The 25,160-nt window shown below is 41.4% G+C and overlaps 10 non-coding genes across 10 annotated transcripts; all 10 read right to left on the reverse strand.

Annotated features, from left to right (window-relative positions):
* Positions 1-742: 742 nt before the first annotated feature.
* Positions 743-828, reverse strand: TRNAY-GUA (transfer RNA tyrosine (anticodon GUA)). The gene is given in 2 exon segments: positions 743-778; positions 792-828. It is a non-coding gene; the product is annotated as a tRNA-Tyr (tRNA).
* Positions 829-2,033: 1,205 nt separating this feature from the next.
* On the reverse strand, positions 2,034-2,119 carry TRNAY-GUA (transfer RNA tyrosine (anticodon GUA)). Its single transcript is given in 2 exon segments — positions 2,034-2,069; positions 2,083-2,119. It is a non-coding gene; the product is annotated as a tRNA-Tyr (tRNA).
* Positions 2,120-7,756: 5,637 nt separating this feature from the next.
* On the reverse strand, positions 7,757-7,842 carry TRNAY-GUA (transfer RNA tyrosine (anticodon GUA)). The gene is given in 2 exon segments: positions 7,757-7,792; positions 7,806-7,842. It is a non-coding gene; the product is annotated as a tRNA-Tyr (tRNA).
* A 1,205-nt stretch (positions 7,843-9,047) lies between these two features.
* On the reverse strand, positions 9,048-9,133 carry TRNAC-GCA (transfer RNA cysteine (anticodon GCA)). The gene is given in 2 exon segments: positions 9,048-9,083; positions 9,097-9,133. It is a non-coding gene; the product is annotated as a tRNA-Cys (tRNA).
* A 1,160-nt stretch (positions 9,134-10,293) lies between these two features.
* On the reverse strand, positions 10,294-10,379 carry TRNAC-GCA (transfer RNA cysteine (anticodon GCA)). The gene is given in 2 exon segments: positions 10,294-10,329; positions 10,343-10,379. It is a non-coding gene; the product is annotated as a tRNA-Cys (tRNA).
* A 1,206-nt stretch (positions 10,380-11,585) lies between these two features.
* Positions 11,586-11,671, reverse strand: TRNAY-GUA (transfer RNA tyrosine (anticodon GUA)). Its single transcript is given in 2 exon segments — positions 11,586-11,621; positions 11,635-11,671. It is a non-coding gene; the product is annotated as a tRNA-Tyr (tRNA).
* Positions 11,672-14,168: 2,497 nt separating this feature from the next.
* TRNAY-GUA (transfer RNA tyrosine (anticodon GUA)) lies at positions 14,169-14,254 on the reverse strand. Its single transcript is given in 2 exon segments — positions 14,169-14,204; positions 14,218-14,254. It is a non-coding gene; the product is annotated as a tRNA-Tyr (tRNA).
* A 543-nt stretch (positions 14,255-14,797) lies between these two features.
* TRNAY-GUA (transfer RNA tyrosine (anticodon GUA)) lies at positions 14,798-14,883 on the reverse strand. Its single transcript is given in 2 exon segments — positions 14,798-14,833; positions 14,847-14,883. It is a non-coding gene; the product is annotated as a tRNA-Tyr (tRNA).
* Positions 14,884-16,734: 1,851 nt separating this feature from the next.
* On the reverse strand, positions 16,735-16,820 carry TRNAY-GUA (transfer RNA tyrosine (anticodon GUA)). Its single transcript is given in 2 exon segments — positions 16,735-16,770; positions 16,784-16,820. It is a non-coding gene; the product is annotated as a tRNA-Tyr (tRNA).
* Positions 16,821-22,438: 5,618 nt separating this feature from the next.
* Positions 22,439-22,524, reverse strand: TRNAY-GUA (transfer RNA tyrosine (anticodon GUA)). The gene is given in 2 exon segments: positions 22,439-22,474; positions 22,488-22,524. It is a non-coding gene; the product is annotated as a tRNA-Tyr (tRNA).
* Between the last annotated feature and the right edge of the window lie 2,636 nt (positions 22,525-25,160).

Genomic DNA, 25,160 nt, shown 5'->3' on the forward strand with positions numbered 1-25,160 from the left:
AGTGATGAAATATAATATAATTATAAATTGTCTGTTATTTTATTTTCCAAGTATTTTACTTTCCAAGTATTCAATAAAATTTGCATTTGGCAAAAGTCCTTCGAGCCGGATTTGAACCAGCAACCTAAGGATGCCTGTTCTACCACTACAGTCCTCCGCTCTACCAACTGAGCTTTCGAAGGCTTGGCAAATCATTCTCTAGCAAACTCAATACGAGCTTCCACTTCAACCGTCGACTTGTAAACATCTCTTGCAATTCGTGCAAAATACTACAAATTTGGCTTGTGAGGTTCCCGAATTGAGTAAAAGCACATCAGTTCCCAATTAAAAAAATGACCCCCTCCGCAGTCTCCCGCATGTTAATGACCACCATGCTAAGGGGGAAAAGTTGAAAGGCGGCGCCTCACAGGCCATCTCCTCAGAGTATTCAGCCGTGTTGGGCCTTGACAATATTTTAATATCTTGGATGGTGTATAGTGTTCTCTCATTTCCCTTGAGAAATCAAGATTGTCAAGGGGATTCTGCTGTTTTGCCAGTTCATAGCAAGAGATGGGGATCCAAAACACCTGACAGGAAACCAATGAAGATTCGTGTTGGACAGAAAAATAACGTGGCCACAGCCTCAAAGCAAAAGGCATCTATTTTCAGTGATGAAATATAATATAATTATAAATTGTCTGTTATTTTACTTTCCAAGTATTTTACTTTCCAAGTATTCAATAAAATGTGCATTTGGCAAGAGTCCTTCGAGCCGGATTTGAACCAGCGACCTAAGGATGCCTGTTTTACCACTACAGTCCTCCACTCTACCAACTGAGCTATCGAAGGCTTGGCAAATCAACTCTAGCAAACTCAATACGAGCTTCCACTTCAACCGTCGACTTGTAAACATCTCTTGCAATTCGTGCAAAATACTACAAATTTGGCTTGTGAGGTTCCCGAATTGGGTAAAAGCACATCAGTTCCCAATTAAAAAAATGACCCCCTCCGCAGTCTCCCGCATGTTACTGACTACCATACTAAGGGGGAAAAGTTGAAAGGCGGCACCTCACAGGCCATCTCCTCAGAGTATTCAGCCGCGTTGGGCCTTGACAATATTTTAATATCTTGGATGGTGTATAGTGTTGTCTCATTTCCCTTGAGAAATCAAGATTGTCAAGGGGATTCTGCTGTTTTGCCAGTTCATAGCAAGAGATGGGGATCCAAAACACCTCACAGGAAACCAACGAAGATTGGTGTCGGACAGAAACATAACGTGGCCACAGCCTCAAAGCAAAAGGCATCTTTTTTCAGTGATGAAATATAATATAATTATAAATTGTCTGTTATTTTATTTTCCAAGCATTTTACTTTCCAAGTATTCAATAAAATTTGCTTTTGGCAAAAGTCCTTCAATCTGGATTTGAACCAGCGACCTAAGGATGCCTGTTTTACCACTACAGTCCTCTGCTCTACCAACTGAGCTATCGAAGGCTTGGCAAATCATTCTCTAGCAAACTCAATACGAGCTTCCACTTCAACCGTCGACTTGTAAACATCTCTTGCAATTCGTGCAAAATACTACAAATTTGGCTTGTGAGGTTCCCGAATTGAGTAAAAGCACATCAGTTCCCAATTAAAAAAATGACAACCTCCGCAGTCTCCCGCATGTTAATGACCACTATACTAAGGGGGAAAAGTTGAAAGGCGGCGCCTCACAGGCCATCTCCTCAGAGTATTCAGCCGTGTTGGGCCTTGACAATATTTTAATATCTTGGATGGTGTATAGTGTTCTCTCATTTCCCTTGAGAAATCAAGATTGTCAAGGGGATTCTGCTGTTTTGCCAGTTCATAGCAAGAGATGGGGATCCAAAATACCTGACAGGAAACCAATGAAGATTCGTGTTGGACAGAAAAATAACGTGGCCACAGCCTCAAAGCAAAAGGCATCTATTTTCAGTGATGAAATATAATATAATTATAAATTGTCTGTTATTTTACTTTCCAAGTATTTTACTTTCCAAGTATTCAATAAAATGTGCATTTGGCAAAAGTCCTTTGAGCTGGATTTGAACCAGCGACCTAAGGATGCCTGTTTTACCACTACAGTCCTCCGCTCTACCAACTGAGCTATCAAAGGCTTGGCAAATTGACTCTAGCAAACTCAATACGAGCTTCCACTTCAACCGTCGACTTGTAAACATCTCTTGCAATTCGTGCAAAATACTACAAATTTGGCTTGTGAGGTTCCCGAATTGAGTAAAAGCACATCAGTTCCCAATTAAAAAAATGACCCCCTCCGCAGTCTCCCGCATGTTACTGACCACCATACTAAGGGGGAAAAGTTGAAAGGCGGCACCTCACAGGCCATCTCCTCAGAGTATTCAGCCGCGTTGGGCCTTGACAATATTTTAATATCTTGGATGGTGTATAGTGTTCTCTCATTTCCCTTGAGAAATCAAGATTGTCAAGGGGATTCTGCTGTTTTGCCAGTTCATAGCAAGAGATGGGGATCCAAAACACCTCACAGGAAACCAATGAAGATTTGTGTTGGACAGAAAAATAACATGGTCACAGCCTCAAAGCAAAAGGCATCTATTTTCAGTGATGAAATATAATATAATTATAAATTGTCTGTTATTTTACTTTCCAAGTATTTTACTTTCCAAGTATTCAATAAAATGTGCATTTGGCAAAAGTCCTTCGAGCCGGATTTGAACCAGCGACCTAAGGATGCCTGTTTTACCACTACAGTCCTCCGCTGTACCAACTGAGCTATCGAAGGCTTGACAAATCAGTCTCTAGCAAGCTCAATACGAGCTTCCACTTCAACCGTCGACATTCAAACATCTCTTGCAATTCGTGCAAAATACTACAAATTTGGCTTGTGAGGTTCCCGAATTGAGTAAAAGCACATCAGTTCACAATTAAAAAAATGACCCCCTCCGCAGTCTCCCGCATGTTACTGACCACCATACTAAGGAGGAAAAGTTGAAAGGCGGCGCCTCACAGGCCATCTCCTCAGAGTTTTCATCAGTGTTCGGCCTTGACAATATTTTAATATCTTGGATGGTGTATAGTGTTCTCCCATTTCCCTTGAGAAATCAAGATTGTCAAGGGGATTCTGCTGTTTTGTCAGTTCATAGCAAGAGATGGGGATCCAAAATACCTCACAGGAAGCCAACGAAGATTGGTGTCGGACAGAAAAATAACGTGGCCACAGCCTCAAAGCAAAAGGCATCTATTTTCAGTGATGAAATATAATATAATTATAAATTGTCTGTTATTTTACTTTCCAAGTATTTTACTTTCCAAGTATTCAATAAAATGTGCATTTGGCAAAATTCCTTTGAGCCGGATTTGAACCAGCGACGAGTTATCGAAGGCTTGGCAAATCATTCTCTAGCAAACTCAATACGAGCTTCCACTTCAACCGTCGATTTGTAAACATCTCTTTCAATTCGTGCAAAATACTACAAATTTGGCTTGTGAGGTTCCCGAATTGAGTAAAAGCACATCAGTTCCCAATTAAAAAAATGCCCCCCTCCGCAGTCTCCCGCATGTTACTGACCACCATACTAAGGGGGAAAAGTTGAAAGGCGCGCCTCACAGGCCATCTCCTCAGAGTATTCAGCCGTGTTGGGCCTTGACAATATTTTAATGTCTTGGATGGTGTATAGTGTTCTCCCATTTCCCTTGAGAAATCAAGATTGTCAAGGGGATTCTGCTGTTTTGTCAGTTCATAGCAAGAGATGGGGATCCAAAAAACCTCACAGGAAACCAACGAAGATTGGTGTCGGACAGAAACATAACGTGGCCACAGCCTCAAAGCAAAAGGCATCTATTTTCAGTGATGAAATATAATATAATTATAAATTGTCTGTTATTTTATTTTCCAAGCATTTTACTTTCCAAGTATTCAATAAAATTTGCATTTGGCAAAAGTCCTTCAATCTGGATTTGAACCAGCGACCTAAGGATGCCTGTTTTACCACTACAGTCCTCTGCTCTACCAACTGAGCTATCGAAGGCTTGGCAAACCGTTCACTAGCAAGCTCAATTCGAGCTTCCACTTCAACCGTCGACATGCAAACATCTCTTGCAATTCGTGCAAAATACTACAAATTTGGCTTGTGAGGTTCCCGAATTGAGTAAAAGCACATCAGTTCCCAATTTAAAAAATGACCGCCTCCGCAGTCTCCCGCATGTTACTGACCACCATACTAAGGAGGAAAAGTTGAAAGGCGGCGCCTCACAGGCCATCTCCTCAGAGTATTCATCAGTGTTCGGCCTTGACAATATTTTAATATCTTGGATGGTGTATGGTGTTCTCCCATTTCCCTTGAGAAATCAAGACTGTCAAGGGGATTCTGCTGTTTTGTCAGTTCATAGCAAGAGATGGGGATCCAAAACACCTCACAGGAAACCAACGAAGATTGGTGTCGGACAGAAAAATAACGTGGCCACAGCCTCAAAGCAAAAGGCATCTATTTTCAGTGATGAAATATAATATAATTATAAATTGTCTGTTATTTTACTTTCCAAGTATTTTACTTTCCAAGTATTCAATAAAATTTGCATTTGGCAAAAGTCCTTCGAGCCGGATTTGAACCAGCGACCTAAGGATGCCTGTTTTACCACTACAGTCCTCCGCTGTACCAACTGAGCTATCGAAGGCTTGGCAAATCAGTCTCTAGCAAGCTCAATACGAGCTTCCACTTCAACCGTCGACATTCAAACATCTCTTGCAATTCGTGCAAAATACTACAAATTTGGCTTGTGAGGTTCCCGAATTGAGTAGAAGCACATCAGTTCACAATTAAAAAAATGACCCCCTCCGCAGTCTCCCGCATGTTACTGACCACCATACTAAGGAGGAAAAGTTGAAAGGCGGCGCCTCACAGGCCATCTCCTCAGAGTTTTCATCAGTGTTCGGCCTTGACAATATTTTAATATCTTGGATGGTGTATAGTGTTCTCCCATTTCCCTTGAGAAATCAAGATTGTCAAGGGGATTCTGCTGTTTTGTCAGTTCATAGCAAGAGATGGGGATCCAAAATACCTCACAGGAAACCAACGAAGATTGGTGTCGGACAGAAAAATAACGTGGCCACAGCCTCAAAGCAAAAGGCATCTATTTTCAGTGATGAAATATAATATAATTATAAATTGTCTGTTATTTTACTTTCCAAGTATTTTACTTTCCAAGTATTCAATAAAATGTGCATTTGGCAAAAGTCCTTTGAGCCGGATATGAACCAGCGACGAGCTATCGAAGGCTTGGCAAATCATTCTCTAGCAAACTCAATACGAGCTTCCACTTCAACCGTCGACTTGTAAACATCTCTTGCAATTCGTGCAAAATACTACAAATTTGGCTTGTGAGGTTCCCGAATTGAGTAAAAGCACATCAGTTACCAATTAAAAAAATGCCCCCCTCCGCAGTCTCCCGCATGTTACTGACCACCATACTAAGGGGGAAAAGTTGAAAGGCGCGCCTCACAGGCCATCTCCTCAGAGTATTCAGCCGTGTTGGGCCTTGACAATATTTTAATGTCTTGGATGGTGTATAGTGTTCTCCCATTTCCCTTGAGAAATCAAGATCGTCAAGGGGATTCTGCTGTTTTGTCAGTTCATAGCAAGAGATGGGGATCCAAAACACCTCACAGGAAACCAACGAAGATTGGTGTCGGACAGAAACATAACGTGGCCACAGCCTCAAAGCAAAAGGCATCTATTTTCAGTGATGAAATATAATATAATTATAAATTGTCTGTTATGTTATTTTCCAAGTATTTTACTTTCCAAGTATTCAATAAAATTTGCATTTGGCAAAAGTCCTTCAATCTGGATTTGAACCAGCGACCTAAGGATGCCTGTTTTAGCACTACAGTCCTCTGCTCTACCAACTGAGCTATCGAAGGCTTGCTAAATCAGTCTCTAGCAAGCTCAATACGAGCTTCCACTTCAACCGTCGACATTCAAACATCTCTTGCAATTCGTGCAAAATACTACAAATTTGGCTTGTGAGGTTCCCGAATTGAGTAAAAGCACATCAGTTCACAATTAATAAAATGACCCCCTCCGCAGTCTCCCGCATGTTACTGACCACCATACTAAGGGGGAAAAGTTGAAAGGCGGCGCCTCACAGGCCATCTCCTCAGAGTATTCAGCCGTGTTGGGCCTTGACAATATTTTAATATCTTGGATGGTGTATAGTGTTCTCTCATTTCCCTTGAGAAATCAAGATTGTCAAGGGGATTATGCTGTTTTGCCAGTTCATAGCAAGAGATGGGGATCAAAAAAACACCTCACAGGAAACCAAAGAAGATTGGTGTTGGACAGAAAAATAATGTGGCCACAGCCTCAATGCAAAAGGCATCTATTTTCAGTGATGAAATATAATATAATTATAAATTGTCTGTTATGTTATTTTCCAAGTATTTTACTTTCCAAGTATTCAATAAAATTTGCATTTGGCAAAAGTCCATCGAGCCGGATTTGAACCAGCGACCTAAGGATGCCTGTTTTAGCACTACAGTCCTCTGCTCTACCAACTGAGCTATCGAAGGCTTGGCAAACCGTTCTCTAGCAAGCTCAATTCGAGCTTCCACTTCAACCGTCGACATGCAAACATCTCTTGCAATTCGTGCAAAATACTACAAATTTGGCTTGTGAGGTTCCCGAATTGAGTAAAAGCACATCAGTTCCCAATTTAAAAAATGACCGCCTCCGCAGTCTCCCGCATGTTACTGACCACCATACTAAGGAGGAAAAGTTGAAAGGCGGCGCCTCACAGGCCATCTCCTCAGAGTATTCATCAGTGTTCGGCCTTGACAATATTTTAATATCTTGGATGGTGTATGGTGTTCTCCCATTTCCCTTGAGAAATCAAGATTGTCAAGGGGATTCTGCTGTTTTGTCAGTTCATAGCAAGAGATGGGGATCCAAAACACCTCACAGGAAACCAACGAAGATTGGTGTCGGACAGAAAAATAACGTGGCCACAGCCTCAAAGCAAAAGGCATCTATTTTCAGTGATGAAATATAATATAATTATAAATTGTCTGTTATTTTATTTTCCAAGTATTTTACTTTCCAAGTATTCAATAAAATTTGCATTTGGCAAAAGTCCTTCGAGCCGGATTTGAACCAGCGACCTAAGGATGCCTGTTCTACCACTACAGTCCTCCACTCTACCAACTGAGCTTTCGAAGGCTTGGCAAATCATTCTCTAGCAAACTCAATACGAGCTTCCACTTCAACCGTCGACTTGTAAACATCTCTTGCAATGTGTGCAAAATACTACAAATTTGGCTTGTGAGGTTCCCGAATTGAGTAAAAGCACATCAGTTCCCAATTAAAAAAATGACCCCCTCCGCAGTCTCCCGCATGTTAATGACCACCATACTAAGGGGGAAAAGTTGAAAGGCGGCGCCTCACAGGCCATCTCCTCAGAGTATTCAGCCGTGTTGGGCCTTGACAATATTTTAATATCTTGGATGGTGTATAGTGTTCTCTCATTTCCCTTGAGAAATCAAGATTGTCAAGGGGATTCTGCTGTTTTGCCAGTTCATAGCAAGAGATGGGGATCCAAAACACCTGACAGGAAACCAATGAAGATTCGTGTTGGACAGAAAAATAACGTGGCCACAGCCTCAAAGCAAAAGGCATCTATTTTCAGTGATGAAATATAATATAATTATAAATTGTCTGTTATTTTACTTTCCAAGTATTTTACTTTCCAAGTATTCAATAAAATGTGCATTTGGCAAGAGTCCTTCGAGCCGGATTTGAACCAGCGACCTAAGGATGCCTGTTTTACCACTACAGTCCTCCACTCTACCAACTGAGCTATCGAAGGCTTGGCAAATCAACTCTAGCAAACTCAATACGAGCTTCCACTTCAACCGTCGACTTGTAAACATCTCTTGCAATTCGTGCAAAATACTACAAATTTGGCTTGTGAGGTTCCCGAATTGAGTAAAAGCACATCAGTTCCCAATTAAAAAAATGACCCCCTCCGCAGTCTCCCGCATGTTACTGACTACCATACTAAGGGGGAAAAGTTGAAAGGCGGCACCTCACAGGCCATCTCCTCAGAGTATTCAGCAGCGTTGGGCCTTGACAATATTTTAATATCTTGGATGGTGTATAGTGTTGTCTCATTTCCCTTGAGAAATCAAGATTGTCAAGGGGATTCTGCTGTTTTGCCAGTTCATAGCAAGAGATGGGGATCCAAAACACCTCACAGGAAACCAACGAAGATTGGTGTCGGACAGAAACATAACGTGGCCACAGCCTCAAAGCAAAAGGCATCTATTTTCAGTGATGAAATATAATATGATTATAAATTGTCTGTTATTTTATTTTCCAAGCATTTTACTTTCCAAGTATTCAATAAAATTTGCATTTGGCAAAAGTCCTTCAATCTGGATTTGAACCAGCAACCTAAGGATGCCTGTTTTACCACTACAGTCCTCTGCTCTACCAACTGAGCTATCTAAGGCTTGGCAAATCAGTCTCTAGCAAACTCAATACGAGCTTCCACTTCAACCGTCGACTTGTAAACATCTCTTGCAATTCGTGCAAAATACTACAAATTTGGCTTGTGACGTTCCCGAATTGAGTAAAAGCACATCAGTTCCCAATTAAAAAAATGACCCCCTCCGCAGTCTCCCGCATGTTACTGACCACCATACAAAGGAGGAAAAGTTGAAAGGTGGCGCCTCACAGGCCATCTCCTCAGAGTATTCATCAGTGTTCGGCCTTGACAATATTTTAATATCTTGGATGGTGTATACTGTTCTCTCATTTCCCTTGAGAAATCAAGATTGTCAAGGGGATTCTGCTGTTTTGCCAGTTCATAGCAAGAGATGGGGATCCGAAACACCTCACAGGAAACCAATGAAGATCGGTGTTGGACAGAAACATAACGTGGCCACAGCCTCAAAGCAAAAGGCATCTATTTTCAGTGATGATATATAATATAATTATAAATTGTCTGTTATTTTATTTTCCAAGTATTTTACTTTCCAAGTATTCAATAAAATTTGCATTTGGCAAAAGTCCATCGAGCCGGATTTGAACCAGCGACCTAAGGATGCCTGTTTTAGCACTGCAGTCCTCTGCTCTACCAACTGAGCTATCGAAGGCTTGGCAAACCGTTCTCTAGCAAGCTCAATTCGAGCTTCCACTTCAACCGTCGACATTCAAACATCTCTTGCAATTCGTGCAAAATACTACAAATTTGGCTTGTGAGGTTCCCGAATTGAGTAGAAGCACATCAGTTCACAATTAAAAAAATGACCCCCTCCGCAGTCTCCCGCATGTTACTGACCACCATACTAAGGAGGAAAAGTTGAAAGGCGGTGCCTCACAGGCCATCTCCTCAGAGTTTTCATCAGTGTTCGGCCTTGACAATATTTTAATATCTTGGATGGTGTATAGTGTTCTCCCATTTCCCTTGAGAAATCAAGATTGTCAAGGGGATTCTGCTGTTTTGTCAGTTCATAGCAAGAGATGGGGATCCAAAATACCTCACAGGAAACCAACGAAGATTGGTGTCGGACAGAAAAATAACGTGGCCACAGCCTCAAAGCAAAAGGCATCTATTTTCAGTGATGAAATATAATATAATTATAAATTGTCTGTTATTTTACTTTCCAAGTATTTTACTTTCCAAGTATTCAATAAAATGTGCATTTGGCAAAAGTCCTTTGAGCCGGATATGAACCAGCGACGAGCTATCGAAGGCTTGGCAAATCATTCTCTAGCAAACTCAATACGAGCTTCCACTTCAACCGTCGACTTGTAAACATCTCTTGCAATTCGTGCAAAATACTACAAATTTGGCTTGTGAGGTTCCCGAATTGAGTAAAAGCACATCAGTTACCAATTAAAAAAATGCCCCCCTCCGCAGTCTCCCGCATGTTACTGACCACCATACTAAGGGGGAAAAGTTGAAAGGCGCGCCTCACAGGCCATCTCCTCAGAGTATTCATCAGTGTTCGGCCTTGACAATATTTTAATATCTTGGATGGTGTATACTGTTCTCTCATTTCCCTTGAGAAATCAAGATTGTCAAGGGGATTCTGCTGTTTTGCCAGTTCATAGCAAGAGATGGGGATCCGAAACACCTCACAGGAAACCAATGAAGATCGGTGTTGGACAGAAACATAACGTGGCCACAGCCTCAAAGCAAAAGGCATCTATTTTCAGTGATGATATATAATATAATTATAAATTGTCTGTTATTTTATTTTCCAAGTATTTTACTTTCCAAGTATTCAATAAAATTTGCATTTGGCAAAAGTCCATCGAGCCGGATTTGAACCAGCGACCTAAGGATGCCTGTTTTAGCACTGCAGTCCTCTGCTCTACCAACTGAGCTATCGAAGGCTTGGCAAACCGTTCTCTAGCAAGCTCAATTCGAGCTTCCACTTCAACCGTCGACATGCAAACATCTCTTGCAATTCGTGCAAAATACTACAAATTTGGCTTGTGAGGTTCCCGAATTGAGTAAAAGCACATCAGTTCCCAATTTAAAATATGACCGCCTCCGCAGTCTCCCGCATGTTACTGACCACCATACTAAGGAGGAAAAGTTGAAAGGCGGCGCCTCACAGGCCATCTCCTCAGAGTATTCATCAGTGTTCGGCCTTGACAATATTTTAATATCTTGGATGGTGTATGGTGTTCTCCCATTTCCCTTGAGAAATCAAGATTGTCAAGGGGATTCTGCTGTTTTGTCAGTTCATAGCAAGAGATGGGGATCCAAAACACCTCACAGGAAACCAACGAAGATTGGTGTCGGACAGAAAAATAACGTGGCCACAGCCTCAAAGCAAAAGGCATCTATTTTCAGTGATGAAATATAATATAATTATAAATTGTCTGTTATTTTATTTTCCAAGTATTTTACTTTCCAAGTATTCAATAAAATTTGCATTTGGCAAAAGTCCTTCGAGCCGGATTTGAACCAGCGACCTAAGGATGCCTGTTCTACCACTACAGTCCTCCGCTCTACCAACTGAGCTTTCGAAGGCTTGGCAAATCATTCTCTAGCAAACTCAATACGAGCTTCCACTTCAACCGTCGACTTGTAAACATCTCTTGCAATGTGTGCAAAATACTACAAATTTGGCTTGTGAGGTTCCCGAATTGAGTAAAAGCACATCAGTTCCCAATTAAAAAAATGACCCCCTCCGCAGTCTCCCGCATGTTAATGACCACCATACTAAGGGGGAAAAGTTGAAAGGCGGCGCCTCACAGGCCATCTCCTCAGAGTATTCAGCCGTGTTGGGCCTTGACAATATTTTAATATCTTGGATGGTGTATAGTGTTCTCTCATTTCCCTTGAGAAATCAAGATTGTCAAGGGGATTCTGCTGTTTTGCCAGTTCATAGCAAGAGATGGGGATCCAAAACACCTGACAGGAAACCAATGAAGATTCGTGTTGGACAGAAAAATAACGTGGCCACAGCCTCAAAGCAAAAGGCATCTATTTTCAGTGATGAAATATAATATAATTATAAATTGTCTGTTATTTTACTTTCCAAGTATTTTACTTTCCAAGTATTCAATAAAATGTGCATTTGGCAAGAGTCCTTCGAGCCGGATTTGAACCAGCGACCTAAGGATGCCTGTTTTACCACTACAGTCCTCCACTCTACCAACTGAGCTATCGAAGGCTTGGCAAATCAACTCTAGCAAACTCAATACAAGCTTCCACTTCAACCGTCGACTTGTAAACATCTCTTGCAATTCGTGGAAAATACTACAAATTTGGCTTGTGAGGTTCCCGAATTGAGTAAAAGCACATCAGTTCCCAATTAAAAAAATGACCCCCTCCGCAGTCTCCCGCATGTTACTGACTACCATACTAAGGGGGAAAAGTTGAAAGGCGGCACCTCACAGGCCATCTCCTCAGAGTATTCAGCCGCGTTGGGCCTTGACAATATTTTAATATCTTGGATGGTGTATAGTGTTGTCTCATTTCCCTTGAGAAATCAAGATTGTCAAGGGGATTCTGCTGTTTTGCCAGTTCATAGCAAGAGATGGGGATCCAAAACACCTCACAGGAAACCAACGAAGATTGGTGTCGGACAGAAACATAACGTGGCCACAGCCTCAAAGAAAAAGGCATCTATTTTCAGTGATGAAATATAATATAATTATAAATTGTCTGTTATTTTATTTTCCAAGCATTTTACTTTCCAAGTATTCAATAAAATTTGCATTTGGCAAAAGTCCTTCAATCTGGATTTGAACCAGCAACCTAAGGATGCCTGTTTTACCACTACAGTCCTCTGCTCTACCAACTGAGCTATCTAAGGCTTGGCAAATCAGTCTCTAGCAAACTCAATACGAGCTTCCACTTCAACCGTCGACTTGTAAACATCTCTTGCAATTCGTGCAAAATACTACAAATTTGGCTTGTGACGTTCCCGAATTGAGTAAAAGCACATCAGTTCCCAATTAAAAAAATGACCCCCTCCGCAGTCTCCCGCATGTTACTGACCACCATACAAAGGAGGAAAAGTTGAAAGGTGGCGCCTCACAGGCCATCTCCTCAGAGTATTCATCAGTGTTCGGCCTTGACAATATTTTAATATCTTGGATGGTGTATACTGTTCTCTCATTTCCCTTGAGAAATCAAGATTGTCAAGGGGATTCTGCTGTTTTGCCAGTTCATAGCAAGAGATGGGGATCCGAAACACCTCACAGGAAACCAATGAAGATCGGTGTTGGACAGAAACATAACGTGGCCACAGCCTCAAAGCAAAAGGCATCTATTTTCAGTGATGATATATAATATAATTATAAATTGTCTGTTATTTTATTTTCCAAGTATTTTACTTTCCAAGTATTCAATAAAATTTGCATTTGGCAAAAGTCCATCGAGCCGGATTTGAACCAGCGACCTAAGGATGCCTGTTTTAGCACTACAGTCCTCTGCTCTACCAACTGAGCTATCGAAGGCTTGGCAAACCGTTCTCTAGCAAGCTCAATTCGAGCTTCCACTTCAACCGTCGACATGCAAACATCTCTTGCAATTCGTGCAAAATACTACAAATTTGGCTTGTGAGGTTCCCGAATTGAGTAAAAGCACATCAGTTCCCAATTTAAAAAATGACCGCCTCCGCAGTCTCCCGCATGTTACTGACCACCATACTAAGGAGGAAAAGTTGAAAGGCGGCGCCTCACAGGCCATCTCCTCAGAGTATTCATCAGTGTTCGGCCTTGACAATATTTTAATATCTTGGATGGTGTATGGTGTTCTCCCATTTCCCTTGAGAAATCAAGATTGTCAAGGGGATTCTGCTGTTTTGTCAGTTCATAGCAAGAGATGGGGATCCAAAACACCTCACAGGAAACCAACGAAGATTGGTGTCGGACAGAAAAATAACGTGGCCACAGCCTCAAAGCAAAAGGCATCTATTTTCAGTGATGAAATATAATATAATTATAAATTGTCTGTTATTTTATTTTCCAAGTATTTTACTTTCCAAGTATTCAATAAAATTTGCATTTGGCAAAAGTCCTTCGAGCCGGATTTGAACCAGCGACCTAAGGATGCCTGTTCTACCACTACAGTCCTCCGCTCTACCAACTGAGCTTTCGAAGGCTTGGCAAATCATTCTCTAGCAAACTCAATACGAGCTTCCACTTCAACCGTCGACTTGTAAACATCTCTTGCAATGTGTGCAAAATACTACAAATTTGGCTTGTGAGGTTCCCGAATTGAGTAAAAGCACATCAGTTCCCAATTAAAAAAATGACCCCCTCCGCAGTCTCCCGCATGTTAATGACCACCATACTAAGGGGGAAAAGTTGAAAGGCGGCGCCTCACAGGCCATCTCCTCAGAGTATTCAGCCGTGTTGGGCCTTGACAATATTTTAATATCTTGGATGGTGTATAGTCTTCTCTCATTTCCCTTGAGAAATCAAGATTGTCAAGGGGATTCTGCTGTTTTGCCAGTTCATAGCAAGAGATGGGGATCCAAAACACCTGACAGGAAACCAATGAAGATTCGTGTTGGACAGAAAAATAACGTGGCCACAGCCTCAAAGCAAAAGGCATCTATTTTCAGTGATGAAATATAATATAATTATAAATTGTCTGTTATTTTACTTTCCAAGTATTTTACTTTCCAAGTATTCAATAAAATGTGCATTTGGCAAGAGTCCTTCGAGCCGGATTTGAACCAGCGACCTAAGGATGCCTGTTTTACCACTACAGTCCTCCACTCTACCAACTGAGCTATCGAAGGCTTGGCAAATCAACTCTAGCAAACTCAATACGAGCTTCCACTTCAACCGTCGACTTGTAAACATCTCTTGCAATTCGTGCAAAATACTACAAATTTGGCTTGTGAGGTTCCCGAATTGAGTAAAAGCACATCAGTTCCCAATTAAAAAAATGACCCCCTCCGCAGTCTCCCGCATGTTAATGACCACCATACTAAGGGGGAAAAGTTGAAAGGCGGCGCCTCACAGGCCATCTCCTCAGAGTATTCAGCCGTGTTGGGCCTTGACAATATTTTAATATCTTGGATGGTGTATAGTGTTCTCTCATTTCCCTTGAGAAATCAAGATTGTCAAGGGGATTCTGCTGTTTTGCCAGTTCATAGCAAGAGATGGGGATCCAAAACACCTGACAGGAAACCAATGAAGATTCGTGTTGGACAGAAAAATAACGTGGCCACAGCCTCAAAGCAAAAGGCATCTATTTTCAGTGATGAAATATAATATAATTATAAATTGTCTGTTATTTTACTTTCCAAGTATTCAATAAAATGTGCATTTGGCAAGAGTCCTTCGAGCCGGATTTGAACCAGCGACCTAAGGATGCCTGTTTTACCACTACAGTCCTCCACTCTACCAACTGAGCTATCGAAGGCTTGGCAAATCAACTCTAGCAAACTCAATACAAGCTTCCACTTCAACCGTCGACTTGTAAACATCTCTTGCAATTCGTGCAAAATACTACAAATTTGGCTTGTGAGGTTCCCGAATTGAGTAAAAGCACATCAGTTCCCAATTAAAAAAATGACCCCCTCCGCAGTCTCCCGCATGTTACTGACTACCATACTAAGGGGGAAAAGTTGAAAGGCGGCACCTCACAGGCCATCTCCTCAGAGTATTCAGCCGCGTTGGGCCTTGACAATATTTTAATATCTTGGATGGTGTATAGTGTTGTCTCATTTCCCTTGAGAAATCAAGATTGTCAAGGGGATTCTGCTGTTTTGCCAGTTCATAGCAAGAGATGGGGATCCAAAACACCTCACAGGAAACCAACGAAGATTGGTGTCGGACAGAAACATAACGTGGCCACAGCCTCAAAGCAAAAGGCATCTATTTTCAGTGATGAAATATAATATAATTATAAATTGTCTGTTATTTTATTTTCCAAGCATTTTACTTTCCAAGTATTCAATAAAATTTGCATTTGGCAAAAGTCCTTCAATCTGGATTTGAACCAGCAACCTAAGGATGCCTGTTTTACCACTACAGTCCTCTGCTCTACCAACTGAGCTATCTAAGGCTTGGCAAATCAGTCTCTAGCAAACTCAATACGAGCTTCCACTTCAACCGTCGACTTGTAAACATCTCTTGCAATTCGTGCAAAATACTACAAATTTGGCTTGTGACGTTCCCGAATTGAGTAAAAGCACATCAGTTCCCAATTAAAAAAATGACCCCCTCCGCAGTCTCCCGCATGTTACTGACCACCATACAAAGGAGGAAAAGTTGAAAGGTGGCGCCTCACAGGCCATCTCCTCAGAGTATTCATCAGTGTTCGGCCTTGACAATATTTTAATATCTTGGATGGTGTATACTGTTCTCTCATTTCCCTTGAGAAATCAAGATTGTCAAGGGGATTCTGCTGTTTTGCCAGTTCATAGCAAGAGATGGGGATCCGAAACACCTCACAGGAAACCAATGAAGATCGGTGTTGGACAGAAACATAACGTGGCCACAGCCTCAAAGCAAAAGGCATCTATTTTCAGTGATGATATATAATATAATTATAAATTGTCTGTTATTTTATTTTCCAAGTATTTTACTTTCCAAGTATTCAATAAAATTTGCATTTGGCAAAAGTCCTTCGAGCCGGATTTGAACCAGCGACCTAAGGATGCCTGTTCTACCACTACAGTCCTCCGCTCTACCAACTGAGTTTTCGAAGGCTTGGCAAATCATTCTCTAGCAAACTCAATACGAGCTTCCACTTCAACCGTCGACTTGTAAACATCTCTTGCAATTCGTGCAAAATACTACAAATTTGGCTTGTGAGGTTCCCGAATTGAGTAAAAGCACATCAGTCCCCAATTAAAAAAATGACCCCCTCCGCAGTCTCCCGCATGTTAATGACCACCATACTAAGGGGGAAAAGTTGAAAGGCGGCGCCTCACAGGCCATCTCCTCAGAGTATTCAGCCGTGTTGGGCCTTGACAATATTTTAATATCTTGGATGGTGTATAGTGTTCTCTCATTTCCCTTGAGAAATCAAGATTGTCAAGGGGATTCTGCTGTTTTGCCAGTTCATAGCAAGAGATGGGGATCCAAAACACCTGACAGGAAACCAATGAAGATTCGTGTTGGACAGAAAAATAACGTGGCCACAGCCTCAAAGCAAAAGGCATCTATTTTCAGTGATGAAATATAATATAATTATAAATTGTCTGTTATTTTACTTTCCAAGTATTTTACTTTCCAAGTATTCAATAAAATGTGCATTTGGCAAGAGTCCTTCGAGCCGGATTTGAACCAGCGACCTAAGGATGCCTGTTTTACCACTACAGTCCTCCACTCTACCAACTGAGCTATCGAAGGCTTGGCAAATCAACTCTAGCAAACTCAATACGAGCTTCCACTTCAACCGTCGACTTGTAAACATCTCTTGCAATTCGTGCAAAATACTACAAATTTGGCTTGTGAGGTTCCCGAATTGGGTAAAAGCACATCAGTTCCCAATTAAAAAAATGACCCCCTCCGCAGTCTCCCGCATGTTACTGACTACCATACTAAGGGGGAAAAGTTGAAAGGCGGCACCTCACAGGCCATCTCCTCAGAGTATTCAGCCGCGTTGGGCCTTGACAATATTTTAATATCTTGGATGGTGTATAGTGTTGTCTCATTTCCCTTGAGAAATCAAGATTGTCAAGGGGATTCTGCTGTTTTGCCAGTTCATAGCAAGAGATGGGGATCCAAAACACCTCACAGGAAACCAACGAAGATTGGTGTCGGACAGAAACATAACGTGGCCACAGCCTCAAAGCAAAAGGCATCTATTTTCAGTGATGAAATATAATATAATTATAAATTGTCTGTTATTTTATTTTCCAAGCATTTTACTTTCCAAGTATTCAATAAAATTTGCATTTGGCAAAAGTCCTTCAATCTGGATTTGAACCAGCGACCTAAGGATGCCTGTTTTACCACTACAGTCCTCTGCTCTACCAACTGAGCTATCTAAGGCTTGGCAAATCAGTCTCTAGCAAGCTCAATACGAGCTTCCACTTCAACCGTCGACATTCAAACATCTCTTGCAATTCGTGCAAAATACTACAAATTTGGCTTGTGAGGTTCCCGAATTGAGTAAAAGCACATCAGTTCCCAATTAAAAAAATGACCCCCTCCGCAGTCTCCCGCATGTTACTGACCACCATACTAAGGGGGAAAAGTTGAAAGGCGGCACCTCACAGGCCATCTCCTCAGAGTATTCAGCCGCGTTGGGCCTTGACAATATTTTAATATCTTGGATGGTGTATAGTGTTCTCTCATTTCCCTTGAGAAATCAAGTTTGTCAAGGGGATTCTGCTGTTTTGCCAGTTCATAGCAAGAGATGGGGATCCAAAACACCTCACAGGAAACCAATGAAGATTTGTGTTGGACAGAAAAATAACATGGTCACAGCCTCAAAGCAAAAGGCATCTATTTTCAGTGATGAAATATAATATAATTATAAATTGTCTGCTATTTTACTTTCCAAGTATTTTACTTTCCAAGTATTCAATAAAATGTGCATTTGGCAAAAGTCCTTTGAGCCGGATTTGAACCAGCGACGAGCTATCGAAGGCTTGGCAAATCATTCTCTAGCAAACTCAATACGAGCTTCCACTTCAACCGTCGACTTGTAAACATCTCTTGCAATTCGTGCAAAATACTACAAATTTGGCTTGTGAGGTTCCCGAATTGAGTAAAAGCACATCAGTTCCCAATTAAAAAAATGCCCCCCTCTGCAGTCTCCCGCATGTTACTGACCACCATACTAAGGGGGAAAAGTTGAAAGGCGCGCCTCACAGGCCATCTCCTCAGAGTATTCAGCTGTGTTGGGCCTTGACAATATTTTAATGTCTTGGATGGTGTATAGTGTTCTCCCATTTCCCTTGAGAAATCAAGATTGTCAAGGGGATTCTGCTGTTTTGTCAGTTCATAGCAAGAGATGGGGATCCAAAACACCTCACAGGAAACCAACGAAGATTGGTGTCGGCCAGAAACATAATGTGGCCACAGCCTCAAAGCAAAAGGCATCTATTTTCAGTGATGAAATATAATATAATTATAAATTGTCTGTTATTTTATTTTCCAAGCATTTTACTTTCCAAGTATTCAATAAAATTTGCTTTTGGCAAAAGTCCTTCAATCTGGATTTGAACCAGCGACCTAAGGATGCCTGTTTTACCACTACAGTCCTCTGCTCTACCAACTGAGCTATCGAAGGCTTGGCAAACCGTTCACTAGCAAGCTCAATTCGAGCTTCCACTTCAACCGTCGACATGCAAACATCTCTTGCAATTCGTGCAAAATACTACAAATTTGGCTTGTGAGGTTCCCGAATTGAGTAAAAGCACATCAGTTCCCAATTAAAAAAATGACCGCCTCCGCAGTCTCCCGCATGTTACTGACCACCATACTAAGGAGGAAAAGTTGAAAGGCGGCGCCTCACAGGCCATCTCCTCAGAGTATTCATCAGTGTTCGGCCTTGACAATATTTTAATATCTTGGATGGTGTATGGTGTTCTCCCATTTCCCTTGAGAAATCACGATTGTCAAGGGGATTCTGCTGTTTTGTCAGTTCATAGCAAGAGATGGGGATCCAAAACACCTCACAGGAAACCAACGAAGATTGGTGTCGGACAGAAAAATAACGTGGCCACAGCCTCAAAGCAAAAGGCATCTATTTTCAGTGATGAAATATAATATAATTATAAATTGTCTGTTATTTTACTTTCCAAGTATTTAATAAAATTTGCATTTGGCAAAAGTCCTTTGAGCTGGATTTGAAGCAGCGACCTAAGGATGCCTGTTTTACCACTACTGTCCTCCGCTCTACCAACTGAGCTATCAAAGGCTTGGCAAATTAACTCTAGCAAACTCAATACGAGCTTCCACTTCAACCGTCGACTTGTAAACATCTCTTGCAATTCGTGCAAAATACTACAAATTTGGCTTGTGAGGTTCCCGAATTGAGTAAAAGCACATCAGTTCCCAATTAAAAAAATGACCCCCTCCGCAGTCTCCCGCATGTTACTGACCACCATACTAAGGGGGAAAAGTTGAAAGGCGGCACCTCACAGGCCATCTCCTCAGAGTATTCAGCCGCGTTGGGCCTTGACAATATTTTAATATCTTGGATGGTGTATAGTGTTCTCTCATTTCCCTTGAGAAATCAAGATTGTCAAGGGGATTCTGCTGTTTTGCCAGTTCATAGCAAGAGATGGGGATCCAAAACACCTCACAGGAAACCAATGAAGATTTGTGTTGGACAGAAAAATAACATGGTCACAGCCTCAAAGCAAAAGGCATCTATTTTCAGTGATGAAATATGATATAATTATAAATTGTCTGTTATTTTACTTTCCAAGTATTTTACTTTCCAAGTATTCAATAAAATGTGCATTTGGCAAAAGTCCTTCGAGCTGGATTTGAACCAGCGACCTAAGGATGCCTGTTTTACCACTACAGTCCTCCGCTGTACCAACTGAGCTATCGAAGGCTTGACAAATCAGTCTCTAGCAAGCTCAATACGAGCTTCCACTTCAACCGTCGACATTCAAACATCTCTTGCAATTCGTGCAAAATACTACAAATTTGGCTTGTGAGGTTCCCGAATTGAGTAAAAGCACATCAGTTCACAATTAAAAAAATGACCCCCTCCGCAGTCTCCCGCATGTTACTGACCACCATACTAAGGAGGAAAAGTTGAAAGGCGGCGCCTCACAGGCCATCTCCTCAGAGTTTTCATCAGTGTTCGGCCTTGACAATATTTTAATATCTTGGATGGTGTATAGTGTTCTCCCATTTCCCTTGAGAAATCAAGATTGTCAAGGGGATTCTGCTGTTTTGTCAGTTCATAGCAAGAGATGGGGATCCAAAATACCTCCCAGGAAGCCAACGAAGATTGGTGTCGGACAGAAAAATAACGTGGCCACAGCCTCAAAGCAAAAGGCATCTATTTTCAGTGATGAAATATAATATAATTATAAATTGTCTGTTATTTTACTTTCCAAGTATTTTACTTTCCAAGTATTCAATAAAATGTGCATTTGGCAAAAGTCCTTTGAGCCGGATTTGAACCAGCGACGAGCTATCGAAGGCTTGGCAAATCATTCTCTAGCAAACTCAATACGAGCTTCCACTTCAACCGTCGACTTGTAAACATCTCTTTCAATTCGTGCAAAATACTACAAATTTGGCTTGTGAGGTTCCCGAATTGAGTAAAAGCACATCAGTTCCCAATTAAAAAAATGCCCCCCTCCGCAGTCTCCCGCATGTTACTGACCACCATACTAAGGGGGAAAAGTTGAAAGGCGCGCCTCACAGGCCATCTCCTCAGAGTATTCAGCCGTGTTGGGCCTTGACAATATTTTAATGTCTTGGATGGTGTATAGTGTTCTCCCATTTCCCTTGAGAAATCAAGATTGTCAAGGGGATTCTGCTGTTTTGTGAGTTCATAGCAAGAGATGGGGATCCAAAACACCTCACAGTAAACCAACGAAGATTGGTGTCGGACAGAAACATAACGTGGCCACAGCCTCAAAGCAAAAGGCATCTATTTTCAGTGATGAAATATAATATAATTATAAATTGTCTGTTATTTTATTTTCCAAGCATTTTACTTTCCAAGTATTCAATAAAATTTGCATTTGGCAAAAGTCCTTCAATCTGGATTTGAACCAGCGACCTAAGGATGCCTGTTTTACCACTACAGTCCTCTGCTCTACCAACTGAGCTATCGAAGGCTTGGCAAACCGTTCACTAGCAAGCTCAATTCGAGCTTCCACTTCAACCGTCGACATGCAAACATCTCTTGCAATTCGTGCAAAATACTACAAATTTGGCTTGTGAGGTTCCCGAATTGAGTAAAAGCACATCAGTTCCCAATTTAAAAAATGACCGCCTCCGCAGTCTCCCGCATGTTACTGACCATCATACTAAGGAGGAAAAGTTGAAAGGCGGCGCCTCACAGGCCATCTCCTCAGAGTATTCATCAGTGTTCGGCCTTGACAATATTTTAATATCTTGGATGGTGTATGGTGTTCTCCCATTTCCCTTGAGAAATCAAGATTGTCAAGGGGATTCTGCTGTTTTGTCAGTTCATAGCAAGAGATGGGGATCCAAAACACCTCACAGGAAACCAACGAAGATTGGTGTCGGACAGAAAAATAACGTGGCCACAGCCTCAAAGCAAAAGGCATCTATTTTCAGTGATGAAATATAATATAATTATAAATTGTCTGTTATTTTACTTTCCAAGTATTTTACTTTCCAAGTATTCAATAAAATTTGCATTTGGCAAAAGTCCTTCGAGCCGGATTTGAACCAGCAACCTAAGGATGCCTGTTTTACCACTACAGTCCTCTGCTCTACCAACTGTGCTATCAAAGGCTTGGCAAATCAATCTCTAGCAAACTCAATACGAGCTTCCACTTCAACCGTCGACTTGTAAACATCTCTTGCAATTTGTGCAAAATACTACAAATTTGGCTTGTGAGGTTCCCGAATTGAGTAAAAGCACATCAGTTCCCAATTAAAAAAATGACCCCCTCCGCAGTCTCCCGCATGTTAATGACCACTATACTAAGGGGGAAAAGTTGAAAGGCGGCGCCTCACAGGCCATCTCCTCAGAGTATTCAGCCGTGTTGGGCCTTGACAATATTTTAATATCTTAGATGGTGTATAGTGTTCTCTCATTTCCCTTGAGAAATCAAGATTGTCAAGGGGATTCTGCTGTTTTGCCAGTTCATAGCAAGAGATGGGGATCCAAAATACCTGACAGGAAACCAATGAAGATTCGTGTTGGACAGAAAAATAACGTGGCCACACCCTCAAAGCAAAAGGCATCTATTTTCAGTGATGAAATATAATATAATTATAAATTGTCTGTTATTTTACTTTCCAAGTATTTTACTTTCCAAGTATTCAATAAAATGTGCATTTGGCAGAAGTCCTTTGAGCTGGATTTGAACCAGCGACCTAAGGATGCCTGTTTTACCACTACAGTCCTCCGCTCTACCAACTGAGCTATCAAAGGCTTGGCAAATCAACTCTAGCAAACTCAATACGAGCTTCCACTTCAACCGTCGACTTGTAAACATCTCTTGCAATTCGTGCAAAATACTACAAATTTGGCTTGTGAGGTTCCCGAATTGAGTAAAAGCACATCAGTTCCAAATTAAAAAAATGACCCCCTCCGCAGTCTCCCGCATGTTACTGACCACCATACTAAGGGGGAAAAGTTGAAAGGCGGCACCTCACAGGCCATCTCCTCAGAGTATTCAGCCGCGTTGGGCCTTGACAATATTTTAATATCTTGGATGGTGTATAGTGTTCTCTCATTTCCCTTGAGAAATCAAGATTGTCAAGGGGATTCTGCTGTTTTGCCAGTTCATAGCAAGAGATGGGGATCCAAAACACCTCACAGGAAACCAATGAAGATTCGTGTTGGACAGAAAAATAACATGGTCACAGCCTCAAAGCAAAAGGCATATATTTTCAGTGATGAAATATAATATAATTATAAATTGTCTGTTATTTTACTTTCCAAGTATTTTACTTTCCAAGTATTCAATAAAATGTGCATTTGGCAGAAGTTCTTCGAGCCGGATTTGAACCAGCGACCTAAGGATGCCTGTTTTACCACTACAGTCCTCCGCTGTACCAACTGAGCTATCGAAGGCTTGCCAAATCAGTCTCTAGCAAGCTCAATACGAGCTTCCACTTCAACCGTCGACATTCAAACATCTCTTGCAATTCGTGCAAAATACTACAAATTTGGCTTGTGAGGTTCCCGAATTGAGTAAAAGCACATCAGTTCACAATTAAAAAAATGACCCCCTCCGCAGTCTCCCGCATGTTACTGACCACCATACTAAGGAGGAAAAGTTGAAAGGCGGCGCCTCACAGGCCATCTCCTCAGAGTTTTCATCAGTGTTCGGCCTTGACAATATTTTAATATCTTGGATGGTGTATAGTGTTCTCCCATTTCCCTTGAGAAATCAAGATTGTCAAGGGGATTCTGCTGTTTTGTCAGTTCATAGCAAGAGATGGGGATCCAAAATACCTCACAGGAAACCAACGAAGATTGGTGTCGGACAGAAAAATAACGTGGCCACAGCCTCAAAGCAAAAGGCATCTATTTTCAGTGATGAAATATAATATAATTATAAATTGTCTGTTATTTTACTTTCCAAGTATTTTACTTTCCAAGTATTCAATAAAATGTGCATTTGGCAAAAGTCCTTTGAGCCGGATTTGAACCAGCGACGAGCTATCGAAGGCTTGGCAAATCATTCTCTAGCAAACTCAATACGAGCTTCCACTTCAACCGTCGACTTGTAAACATCTCTTGCAATTCGTGCAAAATACTACAAATTTGGCTTGTGAGGTTCCCGAATTGAGTAAAAGCACATCAGTTCCCAATTAAAAAAATGCCCCCCTCCGCAGTCTCCCGCATGTTACTGACCACCATACTAAGGGGGAAAAGTTGAAAGGCGCGCCTCACAGGCCATCTCCTCAGAGTATTCAGCCGTGTTGGGCCTTGACAATATTTTAATGTCTTGGATGGTGTATAGTGTTCTCCCATTTCCCTTGAGAAATCAAGATCGTCAAGGGGATTCTGCTGTTTTGTCAGTTCATAGCAAGAGATGGGGATCCAAAACACCTCACAGGAAACCAACGAAGATTGGTGTCGGACAGAAACATAACGTGGCCACAGCCTCAAAGCAAAAGGCATCTATTTTCAGTGATGAAATATAATATAATTATAAATTGTCTGTTATGTTATTTTCCAAGTATTTTACTTTCCAAGTATTCAATAAAATTTGCATTTGGCAAAAGTCCTTCAATCTGGATTTGAACCAGCGACCTAAGGATGCCTGTTTTAGCACTACAGTCCTCTGCTCTACCAACTGAGCTATCGAAGGCTTGCTAAATCAGTCTCTAGCAAGCTCAATACGAGCTTCCACTTCAACCGTCGACATTCAAACATCTCTTGCAATTCGTGCAAAATACTACAAATTTGGCTTGTGAGGTTCCCGAATTGAGTAAAAGCACATCAGTTCACAATTAATAAAATGACCCCCTCCGCAGTCTCCCGCATGTTACTGACCACCATACTAAGGGGGAAAAGTTGAAAGGCGGCGCCTCACAGGCCATCTCCTCAGAGTATTCAGCCGTGTTGGGCCTTGACAATATTTTAATATCTTGGATGGTGTATAGTGTTCTCTCATTTCCCTTGAGAAATCAAGATTGTCAAGGGGATTATGCTGTTTTGCCAGTTCATAGCAAGAGATGGGGATCAAAAAAACACCTCACAGGAAACCAAAGAAGATTGGTGTTGGACAGAAAAATAATGTGGCCACAGCCTCAATGCAAAAGGCATCTATTTTCAGTGATGAAATATAATATAATTATAAATTGTCTGTTATGTTATTTTCCAAGTATTTTACTTTTCAAGTATTCAATAAAATTTGCATTTGGCAAAAGTCCATCGAGCCGGATTTGAACCAGCGACCTAAGGATGCCTGTTTTAGCACTACAGTCCTCTGCTCTACCAACTGAGCTATCGAAGGCTTGGCAAACCGTTCTCTAGCAAGCTCAATTCGAGCTTCCACTTCAACCGTCGACATGCAAACATCTCTTGCAATTCGTGCAAAATACTACAAATTT

Source organism: Ambystoma mexicanum, chromosome 1p (genome assembly GCF_040938575.1).
Source record: "Ambystoma mexicanum isolate Mex_15411 chromosome 1p, UKY_AmexF1_1, whole genome shotgun sequence".
Classification (NCBI taxonomy): Eukaryota; Metazoa; Chordata; class Amphibia; order Caudata; family Ambystomatidae; genus Ambystoma; species Ambystoma mexicanum.